The 15,503-nt window shown below is 38.5% G+C and overlaps 1 protein-coding gene across 1 annotated transcript in view; it reads right to left on the minus strand.

The window, feature by feature from the left end:
* PRSS23 (serine protease 23) overlaps window positions 1-13,358 on the minus strand; it is a 79,571-nt gene extending 66,213 nt beyond the window's left edge. Inside the window, exon 1 of the mRNA XM_069470952.1 lies at window positions 13,311-13,358. The gene's annotated coding sequence lies outside the window, so the exon portion shown is untranslated. The remainder of the gene's footprint in view (window positions 1-13,310) is intronic.
* Between the last annotated feature and the right edge of the window lie 2,145 nt (window positions 13,359-15,503).

Raw genomic sequence — 15,503 nt, forward strand, 5'->3', positions numbered from 1 at the left:
TTGGCCCTCTGACAGCCACGGGAGAAAATCCCTTGACCGAGCTGTGCAGTGCTATGACAAATTTACAGCCTCTGACTTCAGCTGGGCCTCAGTATCACTCTGTGATGCTTTCCTGTGTCTCTGCTTTCTCACGAGGACTATCCAAACTCTCCCTGCTTCCCTTAAACCTCTACTCTGACGTTCCTAATCCTGTCCTCACTTAGTTGGGTGACTTAGTTAAGTCATTTAAAAGCTCTATATCTTAACTGTTTTCATCTGTAAGAAAACTGATTTTTCAAATTTTATCCAAATGCATAAACATTGTATGTCTTTTCTGGTATTTGGGTCTGCTTTTGTTTCTCTCTTCAATAATTTGTAGCTTTCAGTGTATCAGTATTATTATATATAGTTTACATTAAATTTCCATTTATTCACAAATATTTTGTATTTTTGATGCTATTATAAATATAAATTGTAAAATGTTTAAGTTTTATCTTTCAATTGTTTGTCGCTAGTATATAGAAATATATTTGATTTTTGCATATTGACTTTGTAACCTGTGTTCTTGCTAAATTCATTTATTATTTCTAGTAACTTATCTCAGATTCCTTAGAGTTTTTTGGGGGGGGGGCGTTAAGAGAACTAGATGTATTTTACCATAGAGCTCACTAAGAAATCCTTAAATAGACCACTTAGGATGGAATATATCAGGTTTTAAGAGACAATTTTACCTCCTTATCACTTAGTATCTGGTGAAAACCAATTCATTGCCAGCTAGTTTGAGTTCTGATGTGTTCAGGTTTCTCTTCTAGAGTTGTCCATGGCTGGCTGCTCCTCCTCTGTGTGGGGAGTGCCCATCCTTGCCTCTTGCCAGTCTGAGATGCTCCTTCTTGCCTCCAACACTGCACCATGCTGACTGCCAGCTGGGTCTTCTTTCATTTGAAGATTAGCTTCTCTCACACACTCTGCCTTGAGAGCTGGCTGGGCTGTATTTTCCTGCTCAGCCAGTGCTCTGTGCCATGCTTCCTCCTTGGTAGTCAAGGAAGGGAAAAGTGTAATGGAAAGAATGATTTCCAGTGCTTGGGAATTGAGATTAAAAAGGACCCAGTATTTTAATAGGGATTGCATTGACTCTGTAGATCCCTTTGGGTAGTATACACATTTTAACAATGTTGATTCTGCCTATCCATGAGCATGGTGTGGTTTTCCATCTGTTTATGTCCTTTGCTATTTCCTTCCTTAGTGTTTTGTAATTCTCCCTGTAGAAGTCTTTCACCTCCTTAGTTAAATATATTCCTAGGTATTTTATTTTCTTTGTTGCTGTTGTGAAAGTTATTGAGTCTTTGATTTGGTTCTCAGTTTGTTGTTGGCATATATGAATGCTACTAATCTGTGCACATTGATTTGTGTAACCTGAGACCTTGCTGAATTTCTTTATCAATTCCAGTAGTCTCTTGGCAGAGTCTTTGGGGTTTTTAAGGTATAAGATCATATGGTCAGCAAAAAGCAATAGTTTGATTTCTTCTGCCCTGTTGGGATAATCGTGATTTCCTTCTCTTGTCTGATTGGTCTGGTTAGGACTTTCAAGTGTCATCAATACTTAAGTGGTTTAATAAAATGTAGTATATGTATACCATGGAGTACTCCTCAGCCATGAAAAAAAATGTGAACTAATACCTCTTGTATTAACATGGAGGGAACTGGAGACCATTCTTCTAAGTGAAGTATCACAAGAATGGAAAAACAAACACCACATGTACTCACCGTTAAATTGGAACTAATCAATCTACACTTATGTGCACATATGGAAATAACATTTATCAGAAATCAAGCAGGTGGCGGGGGGGAGGAGGAAATGGGTAAATTCACATCTAGCAGGTACAATGCACACTATCTGGGGAGGGGTACACTTATAACTTTGACTCAAATGGTACAAAAGCAATTTATGTAACCAAAACATTTGTACCCCCATAATATTCTGGGGAAAAAAAAAAAAAAAAAAAGGACCCTGCCTTGGACAGAGACAGATTCCTGTTATTTTCTGTGCAAACTATTAAACCTCCAGGCTGTAGGAGTATAGTGTCTCGTTTTCCTACTTGACCTTTGACATCAATTAACACTTAGGCAGGGAGGGGTAAGAGGTGTAACACAGAAAATCACAATAGGAGGTACATAAAAAGCAGCCATTTTATCTGACCTTATCCCATACTCTCAATTCTCTTTAAGCTCAGTAATAGGAAAATAATCTAAATGCTGTACCCACATATTCGCAGTATTGTTTGTTTTAAGAAATGAAAGTATATTTAACACTTTTCACAAATTTTAATTAAGGTTCACCTATATTCAAAGCTGGTTCTTCTTCTTGCCCTTGGCCATTGATCTTTCACGTCCATGGCCTGTTGTTCGTCCTCCTCCATGGCATCCATCACATTCTGTCCTAACTGCCCCTCTGCTACCTGACTGTGAGTTTTGAAAGCACAGGTGCTATGTGTGATGTGGTCATAGGTTATCCCTGTGCCCAAGGCACCACCAGGCACAATAGGAGGGCACGACTCCTGGGATTTTCTATGTGAGAAGTCATGTTGTCTGTGAATAAAGACAGTTCTACTTTGTTCTTTCCAATATCAATGGCTTTTATTCCTTTTTCTTGCCTTATGGCACTGGATAATTCCTTCTAAATATTGAAAAGAAGTGGTAAGAGCAGGGATATTGATTTTTAGATTTTTTAAAAATGTAACTGTCTTTTTGATATCAAGGCCATCTGCCCTCTTAAAACAAATTGGAAAGTGCCTCTGTCTCTAATTTCCAAAAGCGAATATGTAAGATTAATATTATTTCCCTTTAAATGTTTGATAGAACTCACCAGTAAAGCAATTTGGATCTGAAATTTTCTTTGTATAAGGTTTGTAATTATGAATTAAATTTCTTTGACAGGTATAGGGCTAATAAAAATTTTCTATCCTTTCAGTACATTTTGGTAAGTTGTGCTTTCCAAGGAATTTTTCCATTTCATCTATTATTGAATTAAATGGCATAAAGATTCTGCAGTACTCCTTTAGTAACTATAGGATCTGTATATATCCTTTTTTTCATTCCTTGTATTGGTAATTTGTGTATTCCCTCACTCCTCCCCTACTTTTTTTTACCAGTCTAGCTAAAAGTTGATCAATTTTATCAGTCTTTTCATAGAATCAAATTTTGGCTTTTTTCTATTTTATTTCTACTCATATTTATTATTTCCTTTCTTCCACTTTGGGTTTAATTTGCTCTTTTGTCAGCTAATTAAAGTGGAAACATCATTGATTTCCTCCCTCCCCCCCTTCCTTCCTTTCTCCTTTTTTCTCTCCCTTACTTCCTTCTTCCCTTTCTCCCTTTTATTTCTTTCTTTCTCACAAAAAAGTGTTTAAACTGTAAATTTCTCCTTAAGTACAGATTTAATGGCACCCATAAATTTGGATATGTTGTGTTTTTATTATCATTCAATTTGAAATATTTCCAAATTTTCCATGTGATTTCTTCTTTGAATCATAAGCTATATAAAAGTTTGTTAACTTATTTCCAAATAATTGGAGATGTTTACTAGTTTTTTTTAATTGTTGTTTTATTCTGTTTATTTCATTGTGGTCAGATGACATACTCAGTATAATTTTAGTTTTTTGAAATTTATTGAGACTTATTTTATAGCTCAGAACATAGTCTATTTTGTTGAATTTCCTATATTATTGAAAAGAGTGTATACTCTGCAATTAATTGTTAGATTTAGATAGATTTGTCTACTTATTTTATCAAATACTCATAATCAAATGTTAAAATTTCTATCTATGATTTTGGATTTGTCCATTTATCTTTTAGTTCCATCAGTTTTAACAGACGTAGTTTGAAAATCTGTTATTAGGTAAAATCCTCTCATCCTTACTAAATGCCCCCTTTATTGCTGATGTTATTCCTTGTCTAGGTACCTACTTTGTCTGATATTACTATAGCCACACCAGATATCTTATGATTAGTGTTTGCATAGTATATCTTTTTTTCCATTTTCACTTTTCATCTGAGTCTTTATATTTAAAGTGAGTTTCTTATAAACTGTATGTAGTTGGGCCTTGCTTTTGTTTAAGCTGGCAATCTCTTCCTTTTATTTTGATAATCGAATCCATTTACATTTCATGTAATTACTGCTATGGTTTTGGTTTAAACCCATAATGTTCCTATCTGTCTTTCCTTTCCTAGGTTTCCCTTTCTCTATTTTTATTTTGCATTAATTCTATGTTTTTTAGTATTTCATTCTATTCCTTTTATTGGATTTCACCTATACCTTTTTGTGTTTTTTTAATGATTGCTCTAGGGATCAAAATATATAGCCTTAATTTATTACTGTCTAACTTGAATTAATATCATCTCACTTCACATATTAGAAACTTACAATACTGTAATTGTGTTTATATCCCTTCTCATCCTTGTGCTATTGTTACCAGGTATTCTATGTCTCCGTATACTTTAAATTCCATAATATATTGTATTATTTCTTCTTAAACTTTCAAATAGGTTTTAAAGAGTTTAAGCAAAAGAAAACCAATATTTTTATTAAACCATTTGTTTGTCATTTCTGTGCTCTATTCCTTTCTGTAGATCTAAATTTCTGTCTGACATCATTTTCTTTCAATTTGAAGAATTTCCTTTAGTAGTTCTTGTAGTGCAAGTCAGGTGTGACTAATTACCTTGACTTTCATTTGTCTGAAAATGTCTTTATTTTACTTTCATTTTTGCAAGACATTTTCACTGAATATAGTACAGATGCTTCTCACTTTATGATGGAGTTACATCCTGATAAACCCGTTGCAATTGGAAAATGTCATAAGTCAAAAATGTGTTGAATGCATTTAGCCTAACATCACAGTTTAGCCTCGCCTATCTTAAGTGTGCTCAAAACACTTACATTAACCTACAGACAGGCAAAATTATCTACCATAAAGCCTATTTTATAATAATTTGTTGAACATCTCATACAATTTATCAAATACTGTACTGAAAGTGAAAAACAGAATGATTGTGTAGATACTTAAAGTTTGGTTCCCACTGAAAGCATATTGCTTTTGCACCATCGTACAGTTGAAAACCCCTAAGTCAAACCACTGTAAGTCAGGGACCATCTGCATTCTGTAAAATTCAGCTTTCTTTTTAGCCATTCTATTGTCTTCTGACCTTCACTGTTTCTGATCTGAATCAACTCATATTCATATTACTGGTCTCCTGTATATAGTGTGTTTTCCCTTTCTTTCTCTCTTTTGTCATTTTAGAGTTTTCTCTCTATCTTTTATTTTTAGCAGTACTTTCCTCTGTATTTATCCTGCTTGAGGTTGGCTAAGCCTTTTGGATCTGTGGCTGACACAATTTGAAAAACTCTCAGCCAGTATTTTTTATAGCATTATAGAGAGATTTAATTCACATACCATAAAATTCACATATTTAAAATGCACAATTCAATAGTTTTTAGCCTATTCACAGATTTGTACATCACACTTTAATTTTACAGCATTTCATTACCACAAAAAGAGGTGATTTACCCATTAGCAGTCACTTCCCATTTTCCTTTTCCACACTCTAGCTATAGGTAGCCAGTAACCTACCTTCTCTCTATATGAATTTGCCTATCCTGGGCATCCTTCTGCCAATGTGTTTGTAAATAATTTTCTATCTGGTATTGTTTCATGCCTCACTAAGACTCTGTTTATTTTTATTCCATCTGTTTTTTTCTCTGCTCTTCAGATTCAATTTTTCTATTGATCTATCTAAAACTTTACTAACTATTCAACTGCTAAGATCACCCTGTGAACTTTAAAATGTGAGATATTCCTCTTTGTAATTATAGAACTTTCATTTGGTTCCTTTTTTTTTTTTAAGTGTTCACTTCTCTGCTGCTCTTCTATTTATTCATTATGATCATATTTTATTTTAAGTTCCTTGAATGCATTTATAAAGACTTCTTTAAAGTCCTTGTCTACTCATTCCAACATCTGAATCATCTTAGGGTTGGTTTGTATTTATTGATTCTTTAATTTACTATGGGTCACATTTCCCTGTTTTGTTTTGTTTTTACATGTCTAAGTTTTCATGTACACTGGTCATTATGTATAATATGTTGTAGAAGTTCTGGGTTTTATTATCTCTTTTTGAAGAGTGTTTTGTTCTAGCAAAAAGTTAAATTACTAGTAGTTCACCTTTGCATTTTGGAGTTTGGGTTTTGGTCTTTGTTCAGCATGTCCATTTTGGCAATGCACTTAATCCTAGGTCAATTCCCTTACTCCTAGCATGTGATCTGTATTCCAAATCATTGGCTTTCTGAGATTCTGATGGAAAGCCCAAAATTTTTTCCATGCCTTTCTGACTTTGTGGGACTCAAACTCCAAAATCTGTCTTCCCTGTGGTAAGCAGTTGCTGAAAACTCTGTTTAGCTTTTTTGGCTTTCCAGCTCTTATATCCTCCCTGGACAACTTGGTGTTTTTCCCTAAACACTCACAGGATCAGGAGAGAGCCAAGGATTTGAGGGGATTTTATTTGCAAATTTGAGGATCCCTTTCTGTGGTTCCTTCCTTTCCAAAATTTCAGACCTCAATTTCATGCTACTCTGTAAGCTCTGAACTCTGTCATCTGATTTTTAAGGCCAATAAGATTGTGCTTTTCTGCTGGAGCTTTGTCCTCTGAGTGTTGCTCAGGCTAGAGAATGCCCTCAGGTGGGATACTATATACATATGGATCTCACCCAACATGGAGTGAGACAACTTTTCTCATACGTCACTAGTCAAATGCATGCAAAATTCAAAGGTAATGGACTACCCTTAGTCTACGAAAAAGGAAAAGTGAGTTGAGTAGATCAGTCAAAGTGAAAATTTTATTAGTAATGATTGTAGCTAACACTGACTTAAAGCATACCACATGCCAGACACTCAATAAACACTTCATTTGTCTTATTATAAAAAAAAACTTCACCACACCCCTATCAGTAGAAACTCAGATATCCATTTCACAGATGAAGAAGCTGAGGCTTATTGAGGTGAAGTAACTGCACATACCCCTCTCTGAAATAGAAACGTCAGAATCAATATTGCTGAATCTAAATGCAATGCTGGCCTCTGGAAAGAACATAAATCCTTTGAAACAAAAGGGAAGAAATCAGAATTTTAAAACTATTACCCTTCATATTGTGTATGAGTTTGCATTCTCTATATATGGCAATATAAAGATGTTGTCGGCAATTTGCTATAGGAAGATTTTTGTCTAACAGTACTATTGCATATTCAAACTTATAACAGCAAGATTTTTTACAGGACAACAAAGAAGCTTTTATATTCTAAATAGCCAACCGATCACTGCGATAGAAGAAGAATAACAGAAAGAAAGAGGAAAATATCTTTAGTGCTAAGGAGAAATTTTAAATTAGAAGTATCATAGCCAATATAAATATATTAATAACAATGATCATACTTAGTTCAGTATCTACTATGTGCCAGCTGCTCAGCTACGTGCTTTATCTTTATTGGTTTATTTTTTAATCACAGCAACCCAAAAAGCAAGTATTATTAGCCCCGTTTTAGAGATGGAAAAACTGAAGCACAGAGAGATGAAGGAACTTTCCAGGGAATCACAGTAAGTGGCAGAACCAGGAGTCGCTCTTGTGTGGTGATGGAAGAAGTTATATTAGCCCTGATGGGCTCTTTGCTTTGGGATTGGTGAGGCCCATTCCTTATGGTTACTTTGAAGAAAAGTATTTTATGTCAGTGTCTTAGGGTTCCTGGCTGCCCACTAGGAGAGGACAACATCGCAAATCCAGGAGATGTTCTCATTCTGGCTCTGAACTATAAGAATTGCTGTATTTTCTGACCATAGAAAATACCAGCTTCTGCATCCCAGAGGCCCAGGGCTCATATCCATTTCTAGTCCCAAGTGCTAAGGGCTAGAATGTAAATAGTCCTTCAGCATGAAACAGAGCAGGGCAAATACAGGTGTACACAGGCTAGAAAGTTTGCTGAATACACACAGCTCTATGGGCAAACACAGCAAAGCAAACATGACAATGAGAAGAAGAAAGAGGAATGGGCCGGAGAAGGGCTGCTGATCACACCCAAAGGTTATCAGCCTGAACATCTGGTTCTCTGGGGATATATGGGGAGGAACCTGGGACCAGACCTGCTTCCTTCAAACTCTTGCTGTACTGATTTTTAACCTAGCTTACAAATGAGGCTGTGACAGCCGTTTGTGGAGGGGGTTGTCTGGCCATCTCACTGTGTGGCATCTAAGATGAAAATATCTCAAATGGTGTCATTCATCCCAAGTGTGTTAAAAACAAAAGACAAATGTCAAATTAACTCCTAACTGCCAAAGTCCACAGGCAATGCTGAGAGTAGCTTGCTCTGAACTAATGAAAACTCAGGGACACTTTGCCCAAAGGAACTTTGTGGTAGGTACCAACTGTTAAAGGCCCTTCCTTAGGTAAAGACCGCCTCTAGTCGGGGCTCTGTATGTTAGAAGGAAACCCTCCTCCTGTTCATACACATACACTACCCTCATGATCTTCTCCCACACCCAAACTCATACTTGTCATAATACGCAGGTGGCTCCTTAAGTGGTTATTGATTAATTGGTACTAAAATCTTGAATATAGCCAGCTGGTTGTTAAGAGAGATGATCCTTAATCCTCTTGGTTTTTTATTTACTAAAATAGAAAATGACGTCCTTTATGGACTGGTCAAATACATTTGTTGGCAAGACTGGAAAATGCCCTTCAGATGAATGATCAATAGTACAAAAAAGGCTAATTCTATAGGGTACAAAGTGACAAGATGAAGATCATCAATCTACAGAGCCCTGTCTCATAATTCTACCTGTTCATTGGTCTGTCTTGAGAGGTAATGAGTCTCCAGGAACAGGGGCGCAACACACTGCAGAGGGAGCCAAGCATATGATGGGTGTGTGAGCCAGTTGGCCTGCAGGTGTCCTGCCAGCTCTGAGTTCCAGTTTTTCTAAATTGTTCTGAAACATTTCTTGAGCTTCCTCTATGTTCCAGGCACAGTGCTAGGTGTTAGTGACATAAAGATGATGAAGACAAAGTCTCTCCAGAAACATGCAGGGTGGCTGTGGGGACAGACACATAGGCCATTTCCACTGGGCATGGAAGTGCTGGACTGGAGTCATGTGCAGGGAACTGTGGGAGTACAGGGTAGGGGGCTGCGTAGCCCAGGCTTGGGTACTGGCAAGGGAAGGGGTAGAGAAATGCTGCCGGGAACAATGTCTGGGCTGAGCCTTCAAAAGTGAGTAGGAGAGGGCCAAGTGGAGATGGGGGCAATCTGGAAATGAAGCTGTGAGAAAGGCAGGGGCCAGGTACGGAGAAGTATGTGTGAGCTACGTATTACTATCCCCATTCACGGATGACAGAAGTGACGCGTGAAGAGGCTAGATTGAATGCCTATGATTTGAAGTCCAGTCATCCTAAATTCAAGTCTCAGGCCTGCACCTTTCTCATTGAGGAAACATCCAGCAAATTGTTTAATTTCTCTGAGTCCCAGTTTCCTCATCTGCAAACTAGAGAGAATGAAAGTACCCACCTAATAGGGTTGTTGTGAGTATTGAATGAGGCAGTGTCTGCAAAGCCATTAACGTGCTCTCAGCACATTGTAAGCACTCAATAATGACAGACATTAACTTTAAAAATAAATATATATATATAAATTTGTTCAAGATCACACAGAAAATGACACAGTGTGGATCTGAACTTACCTGCAGTGAACACCCAGGGCAACCATGGTGTAATCTGCCCTGAGTACCAGCAAGGAAAGGTGCACAGTCAGTAGAGAATTAAAAAACTATAATAAAACTGAATAAACGTTCATCTGCATTTCATTGTTGTCAAGCCTAGAGAATTCCAAGCAATGCTGGTGGTAGAAATACTCCACCCCCAAATATCTTTCATTGGTCTAAGAATTTCTAAACAATTGCTGCGTGGTTACTGTTGAGTTTTAACAATATATGTGAAAGCCACAGTGGCTTCCGATGCACGTTGTAAACCAGAGAGGGGCCCCTGGGTCACATCAGCTGGGCACGGTTTTTAAATGATCACTCCAGCCACTGTGTTTTCCTGTTTTATACGGTCAGCAGATAAACATTCCAAAGGAACCCGCAGGGTGTCAGAGCTGAAGTGGCTCAAGTGCTGTTCCTTTGTCTTTTCAATAACTATGATATCACTGTTTACTCTGAATCTATTGTCTCCACGAGGGAATATGTACTTCCACAGGGGCTGAAAACATGAACCATATCCAAAGTGTGCTCAAATGATTCTGAACCACTAGGAAACTCTAAGGAGTTCTCTGAATTCAATTCCATGCGGATAAATGTTTACTATGGAATAAATAACAAAGATGGGCTAACTTAAAGCTATTTACTACAAATATTAATAATTTTTTTATATACAGGAGAGCGTTAAAAAAAGTTATCTGGCTGGGCGTGGTGGCTCACGCCTGTAATCCTAGCACTCTGGGAGGCTGAGGCAGGAGGATTGCTTCAACTCAGGAGTTCAAGACCAGTCTGAGCAAGAGTGAGACCCCGTCTCTACTAAAAATAGAAAAAACTAGCCGGGAGTCGACAAGCACCTGTAGTCCCAGCTACTTGGGAAGCTGAGGCAGGAAGATCATTTGAGCCCAGGAGTTTGAGGTTGCAGTGAGGTACAATGACACCACTGTACTCTACCCAGGGCAAGAGAGTAAGACCCTATCTCAAAAAAAAGAGAAAAGAAAATTTATCTGCTCCAAGCATCATTACACTAGGGTTCCCACCACTGCAAGTCAGTCAGGTTCCGATGCCTCTGAAATGTTTCCCCTATTCCGTCCTGACTCCTGCAGGGTTCTAACTGTCCCCATATCTCTCCTTTATCCTAGAAACCTGCCACCCCTACCAATGGAATCAGTTATTTGGGTTAAATTCTGCCCGTCTGAGAGGCCTCAGAGAATTGCAAACTTACCATTCTGACATGGGCAACATCTTGGCACTTAGTGGCCATGGACAACTTTGGGGGTTGGAGCTCTCTGAAGTAGAGAGCTCTAGAGGAGGCACTAAAATAGGGGCTGTGGAGGAAGAGACAGGCAAGGCTCAGAATGAGGGAGCTGGTCATCTGAGGGTGGGAGTGGAGAAGGTGATCCCAGGGTGGAGGGGGAGCCCCGAAAAGAGAGACAGCTGGCAGGGTGGGCTCGGGAGGCAGCATCAACAATGAAGTTTTTCCATTTCACAGTTTTTCCCAAGGCGGAGGAGTATAAATTTGTTCTTTGTGTTCTGCTGGGTTGGATGAATTCCAAAAATAAAAAATCCCCAAAGCCTTGGAACTAATTACAGCAGATGACGGGCACTCTTGTAAACACAGGAGAAGACAGAGACAGTACTCTTTTAAAAAGAGAATTTGAAAGAAGTAGCCAAAAATTTGATAGTGACAAGATTGCGGTATCCAGGCACAGACACCCTACAAACCTTACTTGTTGGAAGCCTATGTGTGTGCCTGGTCTTCTAAGTCATTGGATTTTAGGAGTTGATGAAAGACTAAATGAAAGATCACTCAGAGTTTACACGTGATCTACAGAACAGAAGTATATTTTTGCGATGGTCAGTGCCACCAGCTCTCTTCACTATTTTGTGACATGAAAACTTAAGTCAATTAGTCAGTCAGTTACCCTGTATTTACTGGGCATTTACTTTGCCTCGGGTACTTTACTTGGCCCAGGGGATACAGTTATGAACACAATCCCTATCTTCACTAAGGTTAGAGACTAGCACTGGTGACAGGCCTTAAACAAATTATTATGTAGACAATAACAAATTAAGTGACTTCAAGTTGGCAAAATGCTGTGAAGGAAAAATACAGGGTGCCGTGGGAGGGTATAATGGGGGTGAGGTCAGAGAGGCCTTGCCTGACCTGCCTGTGATTAGATGTAAAGGGTTGGAGGAATTCAACCATGGAAAATACGAAAGGCAAATCAAGAGTGACCAGAGGCCAGGAGTAACACGGTGGGATCATATACTCAAAAATGAAACCCCTGACATGGGTCAAGGATAACTGTGGGAAGTCCTTTAACATAGAAATTTATTGCTTTTAATGATCTGGGATAATTTTATGTATTAGCTTATTTCATTCATTAGTTTACTATTTATTATAAAAATCTCCCTACCTTAGTGTACAGATGCTCCTTGACTTACATTGGAGTTATGTCCTGATAAACCCGTCATAAGCTGAAATATCATCAAAGTTGAAAACGCATTCAATGTACCTAACTGACTGAACATCATAGCTTAGCCCAGCCTATCTTAAATGTGCTCAGAACACTTACATTAGCCTACAGTTAGGCAAAAGCATCTAACACAAAGCTTATTCTATAATAAAGTGTTGACTATCTCCTGTAATTTACTGACTACAGTACTTGCAGTGTGGAGTGTCAGCTGTTTACTCTCATGTCACGTGGCTGGCTGGGAGCTGCAGCTCTCTGCCGCTGCCCAGCATCACAAGGGAGTATCCTACCGCATATTGCCATCTCAAGAAAAGATCAACATTTGAAGTACAGTTTCTACTGAATGCATGTCACTTTTGTGCTATCATAAAGTCAAAAAATCGTAAGTCTAACCATCATAAATTGGGGGCTGTCTGTACATAGTTTCTGAGGGCCAGGACCTTGCTTATCTGATTCACAGGTACAGTCCCAGCTTCTCACACAGCCCTTGGAGCAGAATAGGCACTGAAATAACTATTTGAGGAATCACTGAATGACATCATGACATCAAAACTGGGCCATAATGAATAATCCAGATTTGGCTATGCAGTGAAGGAAGTGCATTCCAGATAAGTGACACAGAATAGAGACCAGTCCACACTGCTCCAACTGGGGAAAGTTCTCACATTGAACGAGACTCACACTACGTTTCTAAGGCTGAACTTGCCGACCTGCACAGGACATGAGTAAAGCAGAACAGATGCTTCACTTTTCCGGAAAATAAGCTGAACCTTATACAACACTAAAGACAAATCAGGAGTTTCATTTCGGACATGACGAATTTAAGATCATATATTCTCCATCCAGGTGGAGTTATTAAGTAGGCAGTCTGGAGTCAGGAAAGAAGTGGAGGCTTGAACTGCAATTTGAGAGGATAGACGATGTTTAATTTGGCTGAATTGAAGGCATGAGGAAGGTAGCAGTGGAAGATGAGGTGGGTCAGGGATAATATGTTAGAGGATTTCAAAAAGGAAAATACATTCTACAACTTTCAGAGGATGATGATAATGACAACAATGATGACAATTAGCTTACCTGCTGCACCAGAGTAGATCGGTGAGGGCCAGCACTTGCAGTTGGGAATAAGTACTTCAGTCCACGGGCCTTCAGAGCTGGCATGCTCAAGCCTACATACTTGCCAACTCCCATCCACTGCGCCCCCTCTGAAAGGAAAAGGAAGGGGAGCAACAACAGGTGAGTCTGATGACAGTGTCCAGACAGACTCCCTGTGCTTGGAGTCCATCTCTTGCTTGGAAGGGACTTAATGTGAAATTAGTCATGTGAAAACACACAGCAGGTGATATTAAGGGGATATATAAACCTGTTCTCTCAACCAGGGATGGGGAGCTACAGGACATTGCTACCATTTTGTGTGCTTCCTGCTATGACCAGACACCAAGAAGTATGAATAAGTCAAGCACTGAAATTCAGTGATTTCTTTGCTTCAGCCATGAAGCAGGGGCTGTTCTGAGCAGCCAGACCACCAAAAATCCTCTGCAGTGGTAGCTGCATCTGCTGCAAAGAAGGGCCCTGCTATGTAAGGTGAGCCTCCTAACATAGCTATTTATTAAGCTCTTTCTATATGCCAGATTCTGTGCTAAAAGCTTTATATACAGTATTCCATTTAAATCCTATGACAAATATTTTCTGGTGGTAGAGCCAATAGATAACACAACAAGTTACAGTCATGACTCCACAATTGAACTCAAGAAAGACATTCTGAAAAGAAGACTATACATTTCAACTTCATGAAGACTTAAAAAATTTTCCATTGAAAAAACTTCTGTGTTAAATTCAGTTGGAAAAATCTAATCCTGCTGCTGATTTGTAGTTTGATCCATAACCCTAGAGTTTGTTTACATGTTCCCTAAGGCAATGCAACTAAGAGATACGCGCTTAAAAGCTTCAGTGAAATAATGAACTGTAGCTCTAAAGATGCACAACAGTTATTTCATGATTTTTGGCCTACTTCCTTTTCATGTGTATGGTGGTGAAGGACTGCATGTTTTGTTTATTTATGTATTTTTCCAATTACTTAGAGTGCTAAGAAGTCTTGACTTTGTTCTTGTATTCAAACTTTTCTTTTCCCTCTTATAACTATTTCTATTACTGCTACAGGGACATGATTTCTCCCAGTCGAGTAAATACCAGCTTCTCTGCCCCTACCCCTTTACTGTAAGTTGCTGCTTACTGAAAGGCCTGGGCTATTGATCTCAAAGCTAGAGGACAGTTGTACATTTACTTAGAGTGCTAAGAAGTTTTTATTTGGCTCAATATACTATATCACTGATTAATATACTGTATCAATGTATTATACTATCAGTATATTATACCCTTATTTTACATGTCACAGTAACATTTGTGAGAATTGAGTGAGCAGTTCTCTTCTGTCTTGTGTATAATAATATGGTTATAAGAAAAGAAGAATTTCATGGCTTTGCCAGCTTATGTCTCATGACAAGATAAGGACATCTTTGTTGCAGGCTTTTGGTGTTCTAGAAAGATGTAGGAGTTTTTATCCACACTCTAGGAGGATCCATTAACCTGTAAAATTGCAAGCAATAAATGTTTGTTATGTACTTGCTTTTTTCTAGGCTGGGCCCATAGCTTCCATCTAAATCTCAAAGATGTTCTTTCTTTCTTTATTTATTTTTGATGAGACAGGGTCTCACCTGTTGCCCGGGCTAGAGTACCATGGCGTCAGCCTAGCTCACAGCAACCTCAAACTCCTGGGCTCAAGTGATCCTCCTGCCTCAGCCTCCCGAGTAGCTGGGACTACAGGCATGTGCCACCATGCCCAGCTAACTTTTCTCTATATTTAGCTGTCCATATAATTTATTTCTATTTTTAGTAGAGATGGGGTCTCACTCTTGCTCAGGCTGGTCTCGAACTCCTGAGCTCAAATGATCCACCCTCCTCAGCCTCCTAGAGTGCTAGGATTACAGGCATGAGCCACTGCACCCAGCCCCTCAAAGATGTTCTTGACCCAACCAATGATTAAGATCACTGCTGTAGAACTTTCTAGACTCATAACTAATCAAATACATGAAATAGAGAGATTCTTTATTATAGGAATTATATGTAAATGTAGTGTTGCTCTCCTTGTTCTCAAAAGAGCATGAAATGAGTTACAAGGTCCATGTTTGTGATGCCATTTTTATTTCTCTGAGGTTCTCTAAGTCTATCCTGTTGTCATAAATAAATATACTATCTACACTCTTGATACTA

The sequence above is a fragment of the Eulemur rufifrons genome, chromosome 6 (assembly GCF_041146395.1).
Source record: "Eulemur rufifrons isolate Redbay chromosome 6, OSU_ERuf_1, whole genome shotgun sequence".
Classification (NCBI taxonomy): Eukaryota; Metazoa; Chordata; class Mammalia; order Primates; family Lemuridae; genus Eulemur; species Eulemur rufifrons.